The sequence below is a fragment of the Scylla paramamosain genome, unplaced genomic scaffold (genome assembly GCF_035594125.1).
Source record: "Scylla paramamosain isolate STU-SP2022 unplaced genomic scaffold, ASM3559412v1 Contig46, whole genome shotgun sequence".
In the NCBI taxonomy this organism is placed as follows: Eukaryota; Metazoa; Arthropoda; class Malacostraca; order Decapoda; family Portunidae; genus Scylla; species Scylla paramamosain.
In genome coordinates this window covers 490,001-512,425 of record NW_026973711.1, presented here as the reverse complement: position 1 = coordinate 512,425, position 22,425 = coordinate 490,001, and the positions used below count along the sequence as shown (strand labels likewise).

Sequence of the window (22,425 nt, the reverse complement as noted above, 5' to 3'; positions counted from 1 at the left end):
AAATTATGCGATTAAATGCTGTCACAATAATAATAATAATAATAATAATAATAATAATAATAATAATAATAATAATAATAATAATAATAATAATAGGGACAATAATAATAGGAACAATAATACGAAAGAAGAAGAAGAAGAAGAAGAAGAAGAAGAAGAAGAAGAAGAAGAAGAAGAAGAAGAATGAAAATAATAATAATAACTTTCTCTCTCTATGTAAGGAAAAAGTACACACACACACACACACACACACACACACACACACACACACACACACACACACACACACACACACACACACACACACACACTTATACTAATATATACACATCTCAATGGAAGAGAGAGAGAGAGAGAGAGAGAGAGAGAGAGAGGAGAGAGAGGAGAGAGAGAGAGAGAGAGAGAGAGAGAGAGAGAGTGTGTGTGTGTGTGTGTGTGTGTGTGTGTGTGTGTGTGTGTGTGTGTGTGTGTGTGTGTGTGTGTGTGTGTGTGTGTGTGTGTGTGTGTTTGAACAAGTAAGGTTAGGTTAGGCCTCGCTGTGACCTTCCTGTGACCTTTCTGTGACTAGATTGACCCCTCACTGAATGCTGTGGCCCTGGTGAGGTCACTTGCTGTGGTGTTTGTTTGTTTGTTTGTTTGTTTGGGGCTGTGGTTTTGTTTCTTCCTCTGAATTCTTTTGTGCTGGTGATGGTGGTGGTGGTGGTGGTGGTGGTGGTGGTAGTAGTAGTAGTACACACACACTCACACAATCTCTCTCTCTCTCTCTCTCTCTCTCTCTCTCTCTCTCACACACACACACACACACACACACACAGATTCACCAGCTGCTCACAAATTGAGTCATTTCAGAATTATGGCAGTCTGAACATTGTAACAGTCATCTAGAGATTAACCAGACCCTTTACAAGCTGCCCAAGCCTTCCACAGGTTAACCAGACCCTTTACAAGCTGCCCAGGCCTTCCACAGGTTAACCAGACCCTTCATAAGCTACCCAGGGCTTCTACAGGTAAACCAGACCCTTCACAAGCTACCCAGGGCTTCTACAGGTAAACCAGACCCTTCACAAGCTACCCAGGGCTTCTACAAGTTAACCAGACCCTTCATAAGCTACCCAGGGCTTCTACAGGTAAACCAGACCCTTCACAAGCTACCCAGGCCTTCCACAGGTTAACCAGACCCTTCACAAGCTACCAAGGGCTTCCACAGGTAAACCAGAGCCATTACAAGCTATCTAGGGCTTCCACAGGTTAACGAGACCTTTCACAAGCTACCCAGGCCTTCCACAGGTTAAGCAGAGCCTTTACAAGCCCACCAGGCCTTCCATAGGTTAACCAGGGCCTTCAGAAGCTACCCAGTGCTCCCACAGGGGAGCCTTTACAAGCCCACCAGGCTTTCCACAGGTTAACCAAAGCCTTCACAAGCCCACCAGGCCTTCCACAGGTTATCCAGACCCTTCACAAGCTACCCAGGCCTTCCACAGGTTAACCAGACCCTTCACAAGCTACCCAGGGCCTCCACAGGTTAACCAGAGCCTTCACAAGCTACCCAGGCCTTCCACAGGTTAGCCAAGACCCTTTACAAGACCACCAACCTTTCCCCAGGTTAACCAGACCCTATACTAGCCCACCAGGCCTTCCACAGGTTAACTATACCCTATACAAGCTACCCAGGGCTTCTACAGGTTAACAAGACCCTTCAAAAGCTACCCAGGGCTTCCACAGGTTAGCCAGGGCCATACCAAGCTACCCAGGGCTTCTACAGGTTAACAAGACCCTTCAAAAGCTACCCAGGGCTTCCACAGGTTAGCCAGGGCCTTCCCAAGCTACCCAGGGCTTCCACAGGTAAACCAGAGCCATTACAAGCTATCTAGGGCTTCCACAAGGTTAAGCAGACCCTGCACAAGCTACCCTGGGGCTTCCACAGGTTAATCAGAGCCTTCACAAGCTACCCAGGGCTTCCACAGGTTAAGCAAACCCTTCACAAGCTACCCAGGGCTTCCACAGGTAAACCAGACCCTTCACAAGCCCACCAGGCCTTCCACAAGTTAAGCAGACCCTTCACAAGCTACTCAGGGCCTCCACAGGTTAACCAAAGCCTTCACAAGCTACCCAGGGCTTCTACAGATTAACCAGACCCTTCACAAGCTACCCAGGCCTTCCACAGGTTAACCCGAGTCTTCAGAAACTCCCCAAGCATCACCACAATCTTCCCAGAGTCACCACAATCTCCCCAGAGGCTCCACAATCTCCCCAGAGTCACCAAAAGTCCCCCACAGACTCTACAATCCCCCCAGGGCCTCTACAAGTTATCCCAGTCCCACCTCCTTGCTTCTGGCCATATCTTTACCTAAAATAAAGCCAGGCATTAAATCAGATGGCATTTCTGTGTGATGTTCAATGTTACAACAAGAATTTATGGCCCATTTTGACACCTTGCCTTGCTGGTAATATGATAATACCAGGGGTCCCCTCGTCTGCGTCCCGGGTGCACTGATGGTCTGTTGATGTCCACCCATGGATGGCCGAAGCAGCTGTTGGGGTGCAGAAGGTTAGTGGGGTGTTTTTTGGTGTTTTTTTGGTGTTTTTTTGGTGTTTTGGTGTGTTGTGGTGTTGTTTTTGGGTGTGTTTTATGGGTGTTTTGGTGTGTTTTGTTGTGTTTTTGGGTGTTTTATGGGTGTTTTGGTGTGTTTTTTGGGTGTTTTGGTGTGTTTTGGGTGTTTTGGTGTGTTTTGGGGTGTTTTTTTTTTTTTTTGCCATAGTGATGATAAGCAACAGCACAGACTCACACAGCCAACACACAGCCACCAGCACTGCAACACACCTTCAGACACCCACACAGCATCACTCAAACACAGCCACAGACTCACACAGACAACACACAGCCACCAGCAATGCAACACACCTTCACACACCCACACAGCATCACTCAAACACAGCCACAGACTCACACAAGCAACACACAGCCACCAGCAATGCAACACACCTTCAGACACCCACACAGCATCACTCAAACACAGCCCACAGACTCACACAGCCAACACACAGCCACCAGCACTGCAACACACCTTCACACACCCACACGAAGACCACAAACACACACAGCATCACTCGGACACAGCCACAGACTCACCTATAGTACACAGCATGTAGTATAACGCCAGTGAGGTAGCTGATGGCACACAGGACAGCAGAAATTATGATGAAAGTGTCGTATTTGAAAGTGTCGTATGATGAAAGTATTTGTCGTCCAGCCAGCAGATCCCCAAGGCAAGCAGCACTAGGTTCTCGATGAAGGCTAGGACTAAAAACAACACCTGTGGGGGGGTAGGGGGTGAGATAGCAGTGATGGGGGGAAGGGAGGGAGAGAATGAAAAATTTGTGTTAGCTTAAGTCATTGAATACTGCTTCAATATCAAACCTAAACATGACTTAACCTAACTTAACGTAACTTAACGTAACTTAACCTAACCCAGCCTGACCTAACCTCACTGCAGCCTCACCTGTATCACTACGGTTGAATGACGACGCGCCCTCTGCTTTTTTGACAGCCGAGGGCCTCTCCAACCTGAAGTACACCAGCGTAGAAGCAATGGTGCCAAGGAAAACGTAGAAATATGGACGCAGGTACATGAAAAAACACTGGCAACAGTAAAAACGGTGTGCGTACTGGCAACACTGAACTGCGGGTGAAAGAGAACGGGGTCTTTTAATGTGTTGTTGGGTTTTTTTTTTTTTGGTTTTTATGGGTTTTTATGGGTGTTTTTGGGTGTTTTGGTGTTTTAGTGTGTTTTTGGGGTGTTTATAGGTGTTTTTTGGTGTTTTGGGTGTTTTTGGAGTATATTTGGAGTTTTTTTGGTGTTTTTTGGTAATTCTTGGGTGTTTTAGGTGTGTTTTAGGGTGTTTAAAGATGTTTTTTGGGTGTTTTGGGCATGTTTTATGGGTGTTTTGGGGTGTTTTAGGGTGTTCTGGGGTGTTTTAGGTATTTTGGGGTGTCTTTTAGGTGTATTGTGAATTATAGTGTTTGTTTCATAGTGTTTAGCTTGTGTGTGTCCTTGTGTCACCTGCCACACACACACACACACACACACACACACACACACACACACACACACACACACACACACACACACACACACACACACACACACACACTCTCACCTCTCCTCCAGCTTGAGTTTAAACACCAGCACCACCACAAAGTGTACACCCAACACCACAAACACCTTCCACGTGTGTGCCAGGGTGAACACCGTACAGGCGATGGCGCAGGACACCAGCTGCGGACACATTATTATTATTATTATTATTATTATTATTATTATTATTATTACTATTACTATTATTATTATTATTATTATTGTTACTATTACTATTTGAAACTCATAATTATACCTAAACACACACACACACACACACACAAACAAAAAATAAATTAATAAATAAATGAATAAATAAGTGAAAAAAAAATTTAAACCCCAAAATTTACTTATAAGATAAAAAACACCATCAAAATTCACAAGCAGATAAAAAAACACCCTTAAACACCCCAAAAAACACACCAAAAACACCCCAAAACATCCTTAAATTCACTAAACACCCCAAAAATAACCAAAAACACCCAAAAACACCCTTAAATATCCCAAAAATACCCAAAAACACCCTTTAATACCCAAAAACACCCTTAAATATCCCAAAAACACCCTTAAACACCGTTATATACCCAAAAACACCCAAAAACACCCTTAAATATCCCAAAAACACCCAAAAACACCCAATAACATCCTTAAATACCCCCCCAAAAAAAAACACCCTTAAATACCCCAAAAACACCCTTAAACATCCTTAAACACCCAAAAACACCCCAAAACACTAAAAAACACACACAAAACCAAAAAAAACACTTTCACAAACCCAAACACACTTAAAAACACAAGATACACAATTAAACCGGCCCTAAGAACCGTACCTGGAAGAATATTGCGAACAGGAGGGGCAGTGCATTTAAAATAGTCAGCCCTCCGAGTTTGGAGAACCTGTGGTAGGATGTGAAGGACCAGGTGAGGGACACAAGGGAGATGAGGACAGAGAACACCGGTTTGGAGAGCTGTGTGTTGTGGCCCAGTGGTGACAAAGACAGGATGCTGCCCAGTGTCACGTCCTTAACCTGTTGTGGGAAAGTTGTGGTGTTAGTTGTGGTTGTAGGAGGAAGAGGAGGAGGAGGAGAAGGGGTGGAGATGATGGAGTGGTTGTCTTGGGTGTTTTTTGTGTGTTTTTGTGTGTTTTGTGATGTTTTTGGGTGGTTTTGGGTGTTTTGTGGTGTTTTTGGGTGTTTTTAGGGTACTAATGGGTGTTTTTGTAATTTTTGAGTGTTTTTGGGTATTTCTGGGTGTTTTTGGGGTGTTTTTGGGTGTTTCAGTGTGTTTTTTTGGTGTTTTTGTGTGTTTTGGGATGTTTTTGGGTGTTTTAGAGGTGTTTTTGGGTGTTTTAGGGTGTTTTTTTTTTTTTTTTTTTGTACTTAAACCAAAACACCCCCACACACCCACAAACACCCACAAACACACACACAAACGCACCTGGTCCAACTCAGTGTAATGCGTCCCAACGATATACAGCTGCAGAATTAACTGAAAGGCCGACTCGAGTGTGGCCTCCATGACGTTGGTGATTGCGACCCTCATCTGCACGACATGCTTAAAGTCATAATATTTTCTGATCTCCATGTCCCTCATGTGGTGCCGGTAGGTCTTGGTAGGCCCGTGGGGGGAAGCTGTTGTACGATTTCGAGTCCACCTGTAAGAGTGCCTGCGTTAGTCCTGGGTGAGTCTGAGGAGATGTACAGTGCGCCTGGTGTTGTTTTTGGGTGTTTTTTGGTGTTTTTTGGTGTTAAATGGTGGTTTTTGGGTGTTATTGGGGTGTTTTTTGGTGTTAAATGATGGTTTTTGGGTGTTTTGGGGCATTTAAAGGTATTTTTGGTATTTTTTCACTAGGTTATGTTAATTTAAGGGGTAACTAAATTAGAAAATGGGTGTTTTGAGGTGTTTTTTGGTGTTTTTGGTGTGTTTTTGGGTATGTTTTTGGCTGTTTTGGCTAGGTTAGTTAACTTAGGGATGGATGAAATAGAAAATGGGTGTTTTGGGGTGTTTTTACAGTGTTTTTGGGTATTTAAGGGTATTTTTTAAATTTCTGGCCTAAGTTAAGTCAGGGGTGGATGAAATAGAAAATGGGTGTTTTTGGAGTGTTTCTGGGTGTTTTTGGGGTGTTTGAAGGGGACTGAGTGTTTAAAGGGTAAAGGAAAATTAATAAGTATGTTTGGGTGTGTTTGGGGGTGTTTTGGGTGTGTTTGGAAGTGTTTTTGGGGTGTTTGAAGGGGACTGAGTGTTGAAAGGAAAATGAATAAGTGTGTTTGGGTGTGTTTGGGGGTGTTTTGGGTGTGTTTGGAAGTGTTTTTGGGGTGTTTTGGTGTGTTTTGGTGTGTTTTGTGGTGTTTGGAGGTGAATAACAGTGTTTTTTGGGTGTTTTAGTGTGTGTGTGTGTGTGTGTGTGTGTGTGTGTGTGTGTGTCAACATCATACCCCAAAGATTTCAAAATACACACACATACACCCATGCACACAGAAAAATTAAATATATATACATCAAAAGTGTAATAATAATAATAATAATAATAATAATAATAATAATAATAATAATAATAATAATAATAATAATAATAATAGTAGAATATAACAAGCTACTATTGGTGATTTATTTAGTAGTAGTAGTAGTAGTAGTAGTAGTTCTACATAACAATACTAATATACTGAGAGAGAGAGAGAGAGAGAGAGAGAGAGAGAGAGAGAGAGAGAGAGAGAGAGAGAGAGAGAGAGAGAGAGAGAGAGAGAGAGAGATTAAGTAAAAAACAAACAACAACAACAACAACAACAACAACAACAACAACAACAACAACAACAACCTAACCTAACCAAACCCCAACCATTTAAAAACGCCCCCAACCTGACCTGACCCAACCCGACCCGACCCGATCCAACCTGACTTGACCCCAGTACCTTGCGCTGTGAAGGGGGAAGAGTGAGTTGCTGGGCTCAGAGGCAACCCCCACTGGCGGGTTGTGCCTCTCTTTGTTATCAACCTGGGGGGAGAGGGGTAGGGGGCAAGGGGGATAGGGGGCAAAGGGGTAGGGGGGGTGTATGTTAGCTTGGGTTAAGTTGGATTACAGGAATTATTACTGTTATTATTGTTATTTTTGTTATCATGGTGTGTGCGAGAGAGAGAGAGAGAGAGAGAGAGAGAGAGAGAGAGAGAGAGAGAGAGAGAGAGAGAGAGAGAGAGAGAGAGAGATTTTAAGTAGGTTTTCTCAATATCTACCTTCCCTCCCTCCCTTCCTCTCTCCCTCCTCCTTCTCCTCCTCTTTTAACCTCACACACACACACACACACACACACACACACACACACACAGAGCTCCCACAAAAATAAATAAATAAATAAATAAAATAAACAAAACAAATAAATAAAAATAAAATAATTAAATAAATAAAAAAAAACACCTATCAACTCAAACTAAAAAAACCCTATCCACTTGGAAACTCCCACCCAAACACCCTTAAACACTAAAAAACACCTTAAAATATACAAAACACCCCAGAAAAACATTCAAAAACACCCAAGAACACCCTTGAACACCCCAAAAACACACCAAACACCCCAAAAATATTGAAAAACACCCCAAAACAAACCAAAACACACCCAAAAACACCACAAAAACACCCAAAAACACCCCACACACCCAAAAACACCCCAAAAACACCCCAAAACACCAAAAACACACCAAAACACCCCAAACACACCCAAAAAACACCCAAAACAAACCAAAAACACCCCAAAATGCACACATTCACCCCAAAGCACCCCATAGACAGTACATACCCCAACCTCCTGCATCTGACGCACTGTGACGTTCATGTGCTTCATCTGCGCGTAAGTATTTTCGAGGTACGCCATGACGGGGGCCAGGGTGAGAAATATGAGCGTTTACAACGATACACGCAAAAACGAAGGTAGCAGTTTGAAAATGGGAAGGATATCTTGCTGCGTCACATGAATGTACAGATTCCAAGTGGACAACAGGGTAATTGGCAGCAGGATGAAGAAAACGGTGAGTAGGAAATTGATCTTGTCTGGGTTGGTTAGGTTAGGGTTGGCGAGGAATCCTTCTGCTTCCTGGGAGAGAGAGGGGAGAGAGAGGGAGGGAGACATTGAGGGGTTTTTAGAGAGATGGGTAAATGTGTGTGTGTGTGTGTGTGTAGGGTGTTTTTTGTGTTTTTTTTGTGTTTTGGGGTGTTTTTGTGTGTTTTGGATGTTTTAGAGTGCTTTTTGGGGTACTTTTCAGTGTTTTTTGTGTGTTTTTCAGTGTTTTTTGTGTATTTTTTGAGTATTAGTGGGGTATTTTTGAGTGTTTTTGTGGGTGTTTTGTGAGTTTTTGTGAGTTTTGTGTGTTTTTGTGGGTTTTTTGAGTGTCTTTTTTGTGTTTTTTGTGTGTTTTTTGGACATCTTGGGATGTTTTATGAGATGTTTTGGGGTGACAAAATGTGTTTCTGGGTAATTTGGGTGTTTTTGGGGTGTTACTGTTTGTATGTGGCTGTCTGGGTGTGTTAGTATGTGTTTCTTGGTGTTTCTTGTGTGTTTTTGGATGGTAAAGTGTGTTTAAGTATCATTTGAGTGCATTTTGAGTTTATTTCAGCCTTTTACATATAGTTCAACAAACAAACACACACACGCACTCACCTCCTCCTCGCCATCCACCAGCACCACCATCTCCTTGGACAGGGAATGATTAGCACTCGTCATGTTCCTCGTCCCCACCACATCGGAGTCATTGATGCTCTTCAGGTAATCTTGATGGTACTCCACCGCCAGCAGAATGTCGGTGTACACGTCTAGGTAGTAAAAAACCGACGGAAGCAGAAAACAAGAGAGAAAGAACCAAAAATTCCAGCAGTGGCGTTGTGCTCTCATCGACTCGTACATGGCCTGCAGCTGAGCGCGGGCCTTCGAACTGGCCTCTGTCGTTCCCAGTTGCACGTGAAGACACATCTCCGCGCTAGGCTTGGTTGAGTGCAGGAGCTTCTCGCACTCCAGCACGCGCACCACTGCGTTGTCGTACTGCCCCAAGTTGTTCCGTTCGGTGTAAAATTGCAGGAGTGTTTCGCCGTTTGTCGCCTTGCAATGCACCTTGCGGACCAGGCTGTACTCGAGGAACCGCTGCACAATGTCGTACCTGTGGGGTTGCTTCGGTTAGGTTAGGTTTGGTTTGGTTCAGTTTGGGGTGTTTTTTGGTGTTTTTTTTTTTTTTGGTGTTTTTTGTTGAATTAAAGTCTTTTTGGGTTTAAAAGTGTTTCTGGGTGTTTTGAAGTGTTTTTTGCTGAGTTGAAGCGTTTTTGGGTGTTTTGGGGTTTTTAAAAGTGCGTTTTTTTTGTGTTTTTTGGGTGTTTTTGTTGAGTTGGTGTTTTTGTTTGGATGTGGAGTTTTAAAAGATGTTTTTTTTTGTTGTTTTTGTTAAGTTAAAGTGTTTTGGGTGTGTTTTTTGGGGTTTTGAAGGGTGTTTTTGGGTGTTTTTGTTAAGTTGAAGTGTTTATGGTTATTTTTTAGGGTGTTTTAGGGAGTTTTGGTTAAATTAAAGTGTTTATGGGTGTTTTTGGGTTTTTTTTGTGGTTTTAAAGTGTTTTTGTGTGTTTTTGTTAAGTTGAAGTGTTCATGGTTATTTTTTTGGGGGGGGTTTTTAAAGGGTGTTTTTTGGGTGTTGTTGGAGTTTTTGTTAAGTTAAAGTGTTTATGAGTGGTTTTTGTGGTTTTAAAGGGGTGTTTTTGGGTGTTTTTGTTAAGATAAAGTGTTTATGAGTGGTTTTTGTGGTTTTAAAGGGTGTTTTTGGGTGTTTTTGTTAAGATAAAGTGTTTATGAGTGGTTTTTTGCAGTTTTAAAGGGTGTTTTTGGTGTTTTTTTGGGTTTTAAAGGGTGTTTTTTTTGTGTGTGTTTTTGATAAGTGCAAGAGTATTATGTGTTGTTCTGTAGTGATCCTAATCTTCCTTCTCCTCCTCTTTTACAAACCCTAAATCTCCACCTCCTCCCTCACTCTTCTTCTTCTTCCTCCTCCTCCACCTCCTCCTCTTCCTCCTTCTGTACAAATTCTAAATCTCTTTCTCCTCCTGTTATAAGCTCTAAACCTCCACTCCTCCTCCTCCTCCTCTTCCTGTACAAATTCTAAATCTCTTTCTCCTCCTCTTATAAGGTCGAGACCTCCACTCCTCCCTCCCTCACTCACTCACTCACTCACTCACTCCTCCTCCTCCTCCTCCCTCACCTGCTGGCATTGATGGCGTAGTAAACAGGCGTATAACCGATCTTATTGCAGCGGTTAATATCAACGTTCCGCTCCTCCTTGCCAGCTAGGACGTCATCAGGGAGCATATCAATTACCGTCACATTTCCGTTCTTGGCCGCCATGTGCAGAGCTGACCCCCCGCGGTTGTCGACGAGGTTCAGACGTGTGCCAGCATTAATCAGCTGTTGAACGCAGGCCAGCTGGTTGTTCCGGATCGCGACAAACAGCGGGGTTTCGCCTTGGTTGTTGCGTACGTCTGGTGATACCTTGAGGTTGTGAGGTTAGGTTAGTTTGGGTTGTGTAGGGGTAATAACACTCCAAAACATCCCAAAACACCCTTAAATATCCCTAAAACATACCAAAAACATCCCAAAACACCCTTAAATATCCCTAAAACATACCAAAAACATCCCAAAACACCCTTAAATATCCCCAAAACATACCAAAAACATCCCAAAACACCCTTAACTATCCCCAAAACATACCAAAAAACATCCCAAAACACCCTTAAATATACCCAAAACATACCAAAAAACATCCCAAAACACCCTTAAATATCCCCAAAACATACCAAAAACATCCCAAAACACCCTTAAATATCCCTAAAACATACCAAAAACATCCCAAAACACCCTTAAATATCCCTAAAACATACCAAAACACCTTAAATATCCCTAAAATATACAAAACATCCCAAAACACCCTTAAATATCCCCAAAACATACCAAAAACATCCCAAAACACCCTTAAATATCCCAAAAACATACCAAAAACATCCCAAAACACCCTTAAATATCCTAAAAAACATACCAAAAACATCCCAACACACCCTTAAATATCCCCAAAACATACCAAAAACATCCCAAACACCCTTAAATATCCCTAAAACATACCAAAAACATCCCAAAACACCCTTGAATATCCCTAAAACATACCAAAAACATCCCAAAATATCCTTAAATATCCCCAAAACATACCAATAACATCCCAAAACACCCTTAAACACCCAAAAACAACCTTAAACACCCCAAAACACCCTTGAACACTCCAATAACATCCCAAAACACCCCTTAAATATCCCCAAAACATACCAAAAACATCCCAAAACATCCTTACACACCCAAAAACAACCTTAAACACTCCAAAACACCCTTTAACACTCCAAAACACACCCCAAACACCACAAAACACATTCAAAACACACCAAAACACTCCTAAAGCACCCTTAAACACCCAAAACTATCCGCAAACCACTGCAAACATCCCAAAAACACTTTTAACCATCCCCAAAACACCCAAAACTACCCCAAAAAACACTGCAAACACTCCAAAAACACCCAAAACCCCAAAAAACACACCAAATTTCCCCTAAACATCCAAAAAAACACCCCCAAAAAAAACACACTACCCTCCGCAACACACCCCAAACACTACAAACACCCCCAAAAAACACCCCAAAAAGCCCCTAAGCACACCTTCAGGGACAGAAGCCGATGCATCATGTTCGGGTAGCCTTGCTGGGCAGCCAGGTGGAGCAGGGTGAAGCCGTCTGACCCTGGGCCGCGTCAAGAGAACACACGGCAGTTTCTTCAATGACCCGAACTATGCAGAGACCAACCTCCTCACGAGATATTATCCTCCAGTCCTTGTCTGTTGGGTTAGGTTAGGTTAGGTTACGTTAGATTGGGTTGGGTTAGGTTAGGTTAGGTTAGGTTAAGCTAGGTTAGGTTAGGTTAGGTTAGGTTAGGTTAGGTTAAGGTAGGTTAGGTTAGGTTGGGTTAGGTTAGGTTAGGTTAAGTTATGTTATGTTAGATTGGGTTAGGTTAGGTTAGGTTAAGCTAGGTTAGGTTAGGTTAGGTTAGGTTAAGCTAGGTTAGGTTAGGTTAGGTTAGGTTAAGCTAGGTTAGGTTAGGTTAGGTTAGGTTAGGTTAGGTTAAGCTAGGTTAGGTTAGGTTAGGTTAGGTTAGGTTAAGCTAGGTTAGGTTAGGATAGATTAGGTTAGGTTAGGTTGGGTTAGGTTAGGTTAGGTTAGGTTAGGTTAAGTTACGTTATGTTAGATTGGGTTAGGTTAGGTTAGGTTAGGTTAGGTTAAGCTAGGTTAGGTTAGGTTAGGTTAAGCTAGGTTAGGTTAGGTTAGGTTAAGCTAGGTTAGGTTAGGTTAGGTTAGGTTAGAGTTAGGTTAAGCTAGGTTAGGTTAGGTTAGGTTAGGTTAGGTTAAGCTAGGTTAGGTTAGGTTAGATTAGGTTAGTTTAGGTTAGGTTAGGTTAGGTTAGGTTAGGTTAGGTTAGGTTAGGTTAGGTTAGGTTTTTGGGGTGTTTTTGCGGTGTTTGAAGGGGACTGAGTGTTGAAAGGGTAAAGGAAAATGAATAAGTGTGTTTGGGTGTGTTTAGGAGTGTTTTGTGTGTGTTTGGAAGTGTTTTTGGGATATTTTTGGGGTGTTTGAAGGGGACTGAGCATTTAAAGGGTAAAGGAAAATGAATAAGTGTGTTTGGGTGAGTTTTGGACTGTTTTGGTGTTTATGGGGTGTTTTGGTGTGTTTTGCGGTGTTTTGTGGTGTTTGGAGGTGAATAACAGTGTTTTTTGGGTGTTTTAGTGTGTGTGTGTGTGTGTGTGTGTGTGTGTGTGTGTGTGTGTGTGTGTGTCAACATCATACCCCAAAGATTTCAAAATACACACACATACACCCATGCACACAGAAAAATTAAATATATATACATCAAAAGTGTAATAATAATAATAATAATTATAATAATAATAATAATAATAATAATAATAATAATAATAATAATAATAATAATAATAATAATAATAATAATAATAATAGTAGAATATAACAAGCTACTATTGGGGATTTATTTAATAGTAGTAGTAGTAGTAGTAGTAGTAGTAGTAGTAGTAGTAGTAGTAGTAGTAGTAGTAGTAGTTCTACATAACAATACTAATATACTGAGAGAGAGAGAGAGAGAGAGAGAGAGAGAGAGAGAGAGAGAGAGAGAGAGAGAGAGAGAGAGAGAGAGAGAGAGAGAGAGAGAGAGAGAGAGAGAGAGAGAGAGAGAGAATTAAGTAAAAACAAACAAACAAACAAACAAACAAACAAACAACAACAACAACAACAACAACAACAACAACAACAACAACAACAACCTAACCTAACCAAACCCCAACCATTTAAAAACGCCCCCAACCTGACCAGACCCAACCCGACCCGACCCGATCCAACCTGACTTGACCCCAGTACCTTGCGCTGTGAAGGGGGGAAGAGTGCGTTGCTGGGCTCAGAGGCAACCCCCCACTGGCGGGTTGTGCCTCTCTTTGTTATCAACCTGGGGGGGAGGGGGGGTAGGGGACAAGGGGGATAGGGGGCAAAGGGGTAGGGGGGTGTATGTTAGCTTGGGTTAAGTTGGATTACAGGAATTATTACTGTTATTATTGTTATTTTTGTTATCATGGTGTGTGCGAGAGAGAGAGAGAGAGAGAGAGAGAGAGAGAGAGAGAGAGAGAGAGAGAGAGAGACAGAGAGAGAGAGAGAGAGAGAGAGAGAGAGAGAGAGACAGAGAGAGAGAGAATTTTAAGTAAGTTTTCTCAATATCTACCTTCCCTCCCTCCCTTCCTCTCTCCCTCCTCCTTCTCCTCCTCTTTTAACCTCACACACACACACACACACACACACACACACACACACACACACACACAGAGCTCCCACAAAAAAAAATAAAAAATAAATAAATAAAATAAACAAAACAAATAAATAAAAATAAAATAATTAAATAAATAAAAAAAAAAACACCTATCAACTCAAGCTAAAAAAAACCCTATCCACTTGGAAACTCCCACCCAAACACCCTTAAACACTAAAAAACACCTTAAAATATACAAAACACCCCAAAAAAACATTCCAAAAACACCCAAGAACACCCTTGAACACCCCAAAAACACACCAAACACCCCCAAAATATTGAAAAACACTCCAAAACAAACCAAAACACATCCAAAAACACCCCAAAAACACCCAAAAACACCCCACACACCCAAAAAACACCCCAAAACACCCCAAAACACCCAAAACACACCAAAACACCCCAAACACATCCAAGAAAACACCAAAAACAAACCAAAAACACCCCAAAACGCACACATTCACCCCAAAGCACCCCATAGACAGTACATACCCCAACCTCCTGCATCTGACACACTGTGACGTTCATGTGCTTCATCTGCGCGTAAGTATTTTCGAGGTACGCCATGACGAGGGCCAGGGGGGTGAGAAATATGAGCGTTTACAACGATACACGCAAAAACGAAGGTAGCAGTTTGAAAATGGGAAGGATATCTTGGCTGGCGTCACATGAATGTACAGATTCCAAGTGGACAACAGGGTAATTGGCAGCAGGATGAAGAAAACGGTGAATAGGAAATTGATCTTGTCTGGGTTGTCTGTTAGGTTGGCGAGGAATCCTTCTGCTTCCTGGGAGAGAGAGGGAGAGAGAGGGAGGGAGACATTGAGGGGTTTTTAGAGAGATGGGTAAATGTGTGTGTGTGTGTGTGTGTGTGTAGGGTGGTTTTTTTGTGTTTTTTTGTGTTTTGGGGTGTTTTTGTGTGTTTTGGATGTTTTAGAGTGCTTTTTGGGGTACTTTTCAGTGTTTTTTGTGTGTTTTTCAGTGTTTTTTGTGTGTTTTTGAGTGTTAGTGGGGTATTTTTTAGTGTTTTTGTGGGTGTTTTGTGAGTTTTTGTGGGTTTTGTGTGTTTTTGTGGGTTTTTGAGTGTCTTTTTTGTGTTTTTTGTGTGTTTTTGGACATCTTGGGATGTTTTATGAGATGTTTTGGGGTGACAAAATGTGTTTCTGGGTAATTTGGGTGTTTTTGGGGTGTTACTGTTTGTATGTGGCTGTCTGGGTGTGTTAGTATGTGTTTCTTGGTGTTTCTTGTGTGTTTTTGGATGGTAAAGTGTGTTTAAGTATCATTTGAGTGCATTTTGAGTTTATTTCAGCCTTTTACATATAGTTCAACAAACAAACACACACACGCACTCACCTCCTCCTCGCCATCCACCAGCACCACCATCTCCTCGGACAGGGAATGATTAGCACTCGTCATGTTCCTCGTCCCCACCACATCGGAGTCATTGATGCTCTTCAGGTAATCTTGATGGTACTCCACCGCCAGCAGAATGTCGGTGTACACGTCTAGGTAGTAAAAAACCGACGGAAGCAGAAAACAAGAGAGAAAGAACCAAAAATTCCAGCAGTGGCGTTGTGCTCTCGTCGACTCGTACATGGCCTGCAGCTGAGCGCGGGCCTTCGAACTGGCCTCTGTCGTTCCCAGTTGCACGCGAAGACACATCTCCGCGCTAGGCTTGGTTGAGTGCAGGAGCTTCTCGCACTCCAGCACGCACACCACTGCGTTGTCGTACTGCCCCCAAGTTGTTCCGTTCGGTGTAAAATTGCAGGAGTGTTTCGCCGTTTGTCGCCTTGCAATGCACCTTGCGGACCAGGCTGTACTCGAGGAACCGCTGCACAATGTCGTACCTGTGGGATTGCTTTGGTTAGGTTAGGTTTGGTTTGGTTCAGTTTGGGGTGTTTTTTTGGTGTTTTTTTTTTGGTGTTTTTTGTTGAATTAAAGTCTTTTTGGGTTTAAAAGTGTTTCTGGGTGTTTTGAAGTGTTTTTTGCTGAGTTGAAGCGTTTTTGGGTGTTTTGGGGTTTTAAAAGTGCGTTTTTTTGTGTCTTTTGGGTGTTTGTGTTGAGTTGGTGTTTTTGTTTGGATGTGGAGTTTTAAAGATGTTTTTTTGTTGTTTTTGTTAAGTTAAAGTGTTTTGGGTGTTTTTTGGGGTTTTGAAGGGTGTTTTTGGGTGTTTTTGTTAAGTTGAAGTGTTTATGGTTATTTTTTAGGGTGTTTTAGGGAGTTTTTGGTTAAATTAAAGTGTTTATGGGTGTTTTTTTTTTTTTTTGTGGTTTTAAAGTGTTTTTGTGTGTTTTTGTTAAGTTGAAGTGTTCATGGTTATTTTTTGGGGGGTTTTAAAGGGTGTTTTTGGGTGTTGTTGGAGTTTTTGTTAAGTTAAAGTGTTTATGAGTGGTTTTTGTGGTTTTAAAGGGTGTTTTTGGGTGTTTTTGTTAGGATAAAGTGTTTATGAGTGGTTTTTGTGGTTTTAAAGGGTGTTTTTGGGTGTTTTTGTTAAGATAAAGTGTTTATGAGTGGTTTTTGTGGTTTTAAAGGGTGTTTTTGGGTTTTTTTGTTAAGATAAAGTATTTATGAGTGGTTTTTGTAGTTTTAAAGGGTGTTTTTGGGTGTTTTTGTTAAGATAAAGTGTTTATGAGTGGTTTTTGTGGTTTTAAAGGGTGTTTTTTGGTTTTTTTGTTAAGACAAAGTGTTTATGAGTGGTTTTGCAGTTTTAAAGGGTGTTTTTGGTGTTTTTTTTTTGTTTTTAAAGGGTGTTTTTTTTGTGTGTGTTTTTGATAAGTGCAAGAGTATTATGTGTTGTTCTGTAGTGATCCTAATCTTCCTTCTCCTCTTTTACAAACCCTAAATCTCCACCTCCTCCCTCACTCTTCTTCTTCTTCCTCCTCCTCCACCTCCTCCTCTCCCTCCTTCTGTACAAATTCTAAATCTCTTTCTCCTGTTATAAGCTCTAAACCTCCACTCCTCCTCCTCCTCCTCTTCCTGTACAAAATTCTAAATCTCTTTCTCCTCCTCTTATAAGGTCGAGACCTCCACTCCTCCTCCCTCACTCCCTCACTCACTCACTCACTCACTCCTCCTCCTCCTCCCTCACCTGCTGGCATTGATGGCGTAGTAAACAGGCGTATAACCGATCTTATTGCAGCAGTTAATATCAACGTTCCGCTCCTCCTCCAGCTAGGACGTCGTCAGGAGCATATCAATTACCGTCACATTCCCCAAACACACATCCCAAACACCCTTAAATATCCCTAAAACATACCAAAAACATCCCAAAACACCCTTGAATATCCCTAAAACATACCAAAAACATCCCAAAACATCCTTAAATATCCCCAAAACATCCTTAAACACCCCAAAACACCCTTTAACACTCCAATAACATCCGAAAACACCCTTAAATATCACCAAAACATACCAAAAACATCCCAAAACACCCTTAAACACCCAAAAACAACCTTAAACACCCCAAAACACCCTTTAAACACTCCAATAACATCCCAAAACACCCTTAAATATCCCCAAAACATACCAAAAACATCCCAAAACATCCTTACACACCCAAAAACAACCTTAAACACTCCAAAACACCCTTTAACACTCCAAAACACACCTCAAACACCGCAAAACACATTCAAAACACACCAAAACACTCCTAAAGCACCCTTAAACACCCAAAACTATCCGCAAACCACTGCAAACATCCCAAAAACACTTTTAACCATCCCCAAAACACCCAAAACTACCCCAAAAAACACTGCAAACACTCCAAAAACACCCAAAACCCCCAAAAAACACACCAAATTTCCCTAAACATCCAAAAAACACCCCAAAAAAAAAACACACTAACCTCTGCAACACACCCCAAACACTACAAACACCCCCAAAAACACCCCAAAACGCCCCTAAGCACACCTTCAGGGACAGAAGCCGATGCATCATGTTCGGGTAGCCTTGCTGGGCAGCCAGGTGGAGCAGGGTGAAGCCGTCTGACCTGGCCGCGTCAAGAGAACACACGGCAGTTTCTTCAATGACCCGAACTATGCAGAGACCAACCTCCTCACGAGATATTATCCTCCAGTCCTTGTCTGTTGGGTTAGGTTAGGTTAGGTTAGGTTAGGTTAGGTTACGTTAGATTGGGTTGGGTTAGGTTAGGTTAGGTTAGGTTAAGCTAGGTTAGGTTAGGTTAGGTTAGGTTAGGTTAAGGTAGGTTAGGTTAGGTTGGGTTAGGTTAGGTTAGGTTAGGTTAGGTTACGTTATGTTAGATTGGGTTAGGTTAGGTTAGGTTAGGTTAGGTTAAGCTAGGTTTGGTTAGGTTAGGTTAGGTTAAGCTAGGTTAGGTTAGGTTAGGTTAAGCTAGGTTAGGTTAGGTTAGGTTAGGTTAGGTTAAGCTAGGTTAGGTTAGGTTAGGTTAGGTTAAGCTAGGTTAGGTTAGGTTAGATTAGGTTAGGTTAGGTTAGGTTGGGTTAGGTTAGGTTAGGTTGAGTTAGGTTAGGTTAGGTTAGGTTAGATTGGGTTAGGTTGGGTTAGGTTAGGTTAGGTTAGATTGGGTTAGGTTAGGTTAGGTTAGGTTAGGTTACGTTAGGTTAGGTTAGGTTAGGTTTCGGTTACGTTAGGTTAGGTTAGGTTGGGTTAGGTTAGGTTAGGTTAGGTTAGATTGGGTTAGGTTAGGTTAGGTTAGGTTGGGTTAGGTTAAGTTAGGTTAGGTTAAGTTAGGTTAGGTTAGGTTAGGTTAGACTGGGTTAGGTTAGGTTAGGTTAAGCTAGATTAGGTTAGGTTAGATTGGGTTAGGGTAGGTTAGGTTAGGGGGTCTCTCTCTCTCTCTCTCTCTCTCTCTCTCTCTCTCTCTCTCTCTCTCTCTCTCTCTCAATACATACTCAATCTCTCTCCTCTCTCTCTCTCTACCTCACAAACACACAAACTCTGTCTCTCTCTCTTTTTTTATGTTTCTGTCTATATATTCCTCTCTCTCTCTCTCTCTCTCTCTCTCTCTCTCTCTCTCTCTCTCTCTCACCTTCAGCAGAAAGAGAGGCGTTCTCCTGCAGCAGGGTGTTGACAATACTAGTGTGGCCGGCAAAGGTGGCCAGCCCCAGTGGAGTGCGGCCCAACCGATCACAAGCATCCACCTGTAGAAGAGGCGGTGGTGGTGGTAGTAGTGGTGGTGGTGGTGGTGGTGGTTGAAACAGTGAACATGGCTGAATAAACTGTCTCTCTCGTGGATGTCAACAAAACTAAGTTAATTTGTGTTTTTTTTCAGTTGAATGATGAAATGTAATTGTTTATGAAGGGCAGGTAAGTTTGGTTTACTGTGCTGGTCAGGGGGGCTAGGTGGGGGGCAGTCAAGGGTGCCAACATAACACAAGGGTCTCACTAAAAGCCTTTCTTCCTTCTAGTTGAAATGGCAAGGGTTTTCAAGGGTGTTTTTAAGGTTCTAGTGACAGATTAACAAGATTTCTACATTCAAAAGGCTCTATTTGAAGTGGCAAGGGTTTTCAAGAGTGTTTTTATGGTTCTAGTGACAGATTAACAAGATTTCTACATTCAAAAGGCTCTAGTTGAAGTGGTGAGGGCTTTTCAAGGGTGTTTTTAAGGTTCTAGTGACAGATTAACAAGATTTCTACATTCCAAAGGCTGTAGTTGAAGTGACAAGGGTTTTCAAGGATGTTTTTAAGGTTCTAGTGGTAGATTAAGAAGATTTCTACATTCCAAAGGCTCTAGTTGAAGTGGCAAGGGTTTTCAAGGGTGTTTTTAAGGTTCTAGTGGCAGATTAACAAGATTTCTACATTCCAAAGGCTCTAGTTGAAATGGTGAGGGTTTTCAAGGGTATTTTTAAGGTTCTAGTGACAGATTAACAAAGATTTCTACATTCCAAAGGCTGTAGTTGAAGTGACAAGGGTTTTCAAGGGTGTTTTTAAGGTTCTAGTGGCAGATTAACAAGATTTCTACATTCCAAAGGCTCTAGTTGAAGTGGCAAGGGTTTTCAAGAGTGTTTTTATGGTTCTAGTGGCAGATTAACAAGATTTCTACATTCCAAAGACTGTAGTTGAAGTGACAAGGGTTTTCAAGGGTGTTTTTAAGGTTCTAGTGACAGATTAACAAGATTTCTACATTCAAAAGGCTCTATTTGAAATGGCAAGGGTTTTCAAGAGTGTTTTTATGGTTCTAGTGACAGATTAACAAGATTTCTACATTCAAAAGGCTCTAGTTGAAGTGGTGAGGGCTTTTCAAGGGTGTTTTTAAGGTTCTAGTGACAGATTAACAAGATTTCTACATTCCAAAGGCTGTAGTTGAAGTGACAAGGGTTTTCAAGGATGTTTTTAAGGTTCTAGTGGTAGATTAAGAAGATTTCTACATTCCAAAGGTTCTAGTTGAAGTGGCAAGGGTTTTCAAGGGTGTTTTTAAGGTTCTAGTGGCAGATTAACAAGATTTCTACATTCCAAAGGCTCTAGTTGAAATGGTGAGGGTTTTCAAGGGTATTTTTAAGGTTCTAGTGACAGATTAACAAAGATTTCTACATTCCAAAGGCTGTAGTTGAAGTGACAAGGGTTTTCAAGGGTGTTTTTAAGGTTCTAGTGGCAGATTAACAAGATTTCTACATTCCAAAGACTCTAGTTGAAGTGGCAAGGCTTTCCAAGAGTGTTTTTATGGTTCTAGTGGCAGATTAACAAGATTTCTACATTCCAAAGGCTCTAGTTGAAATGGTGAGGGCTTTTCAAGGGTGTTTTTAAGGTTCTAGTGACAGATTAACAAGATTTCTACATTCCAAAGGCTGTAGTTGAAGTGACAAGGATTTTCAAGGATGTTTTTAAGGTTCTAGTGGTAGATTAACAAGATTTCTACATTCCAAAGGCTCTAGTTGAAGTGGCAAGGGTTTTCAAGGGTGTTTTTAAGGTTCTAGTGGCAGATTAACAAGATTTCTACATTCCAAAGGCTCTAGTTGAAATGGTGAGGGTTTTCAAGGGTATTTTTAAGGTTCTAGTGACAGATTAACAAGATTTCTACATTCCAAAGACTGTGTAGTTGAAGTGACAAGGGCTTTCAAGAGTATTTTTAAGGTTCTAGTGGCAGATTAACAATATTTCTACATTCCAAAGGCTCTACTTGAAGTGACAAGGGTTTTCAAGAGTATTTTTACAGTTCTAGCGACAGATTAACAACACTTCTGCATTATCAACCCCCCTCTCTCTCTCTCTCTCCCCACACACTCACAGACAAGCCCCGAACAAGGAGGTCAACCACCAGGTCATCGTAACCCTTCGATGCCGCCCAGTGGAGGAGAGTTGATCCCACGTGGAACTTCAAAATAGGCTCCACCCGTTCCAGTCCTCTCTCGGTGCCTGTGTGGAGGGTTGGATTGCATTAAAAAGGGTCCAAAGGGGGTTTTAAGGGTTCTAATCCTATTCAAGGGGAGTTTTAGGGGTTCTGATCCTATTTAGGAAAGTTTAAGGGGTTCTGAATCTGTTTTTCAGTCTGTAAAGGGAGTTAGAAGCGTTATTATTACTTCCTGTGCCTAAAAAGGGGATTACTCATGCTAAAAATGGTGTTTAATCCTATACTTGCGCTTATAGATGAGATAGGAGGTAATAGAGAGGTTTCGGCTGTGTTTAATCCCATTCCTACATCTATAGATGACATGAAGGGGGTGAATTTGTGATATATAGGGTAATAATGAGGTTTTAATGGTGTTTAATCCTATTACTGTGCTTATAGATGAGATAGAGGATAATAAAGAAGTTTCGGCTGTGTTTAATCCCATTCCTACGTCTATAGATGACATAAACCTAACCTAACCTAACCTAACCTAACCTGACATATTCTCACCTCTCATGAACTTGTACCATTCACAGCCACCTTCCATACCTTTCTCCCTTAAAGATTGAATCACTCTCCTTTCACTCTTCACTTTAGCATTCATTATCATTCGTCTTGTCAACCGCTGCTGCTTCACATACGCTGCCCATGCATTCTGATACTCATTCTCTGCCTCATCGCTTTCATGCCTCTTTTTCCTCAGCCATCTACACTGTCTACTCATTCTCTTTCGCTCCTTCCTAGCTGCTCTGATTTCATCATTCCACCATGGTTTACATACATTCTTTCTTCTACCTACTCTCACAAACCCTATCTGGTTCTCAGCAGCACCCCTCACGTCCTCAACCAGTTTCTCATTCAGATGCTCCACGTCATGCACACTTTCGTCGTCCCAGCTTCTCTCACTCAGATCAACCTGAAAGTTCTCCCACTCTACATCTCTCAGTCTCCACTTCTTTCTCTTACTTGCCACTTTCACTTCATTCCCACCCTGCATCAAGCACTCCACCACCAGCATGTTGTGATCGGACACAATATCAACCAAACCATCCTCATCTATCCACAT

General features: G+C 41.9%; 1 protein-coding gene and 1 pseudogene across 1 annotated transcript in view; both read right to left on the bottom strand.

Moving 5' to 3' along the window:
- Nucleotides 1–386: 386 nt before the first annotated feature.
- The window catches only part of LOC135098135 (uncharacterized), a 22,673-nt pseudogene continuing 634 nt past the window's right edge, over nt 387–22,425 (bottom strand).
- The window catches only part of LOC135098129 (uncharacterized), a 3,137-nt gene continuing 1,966 nt past the window's right edge, over nt 21,255–22,425 (bottom strand). The window contains exon 2 of the mRNA XM_064000332.1: nt 21,255–21,385. The gene's annotated coding sequence lies outside the window, so the exon portion shown is untranslated. The remainder of the gene's footprint in view (nt 21,386–22,425) is intronic.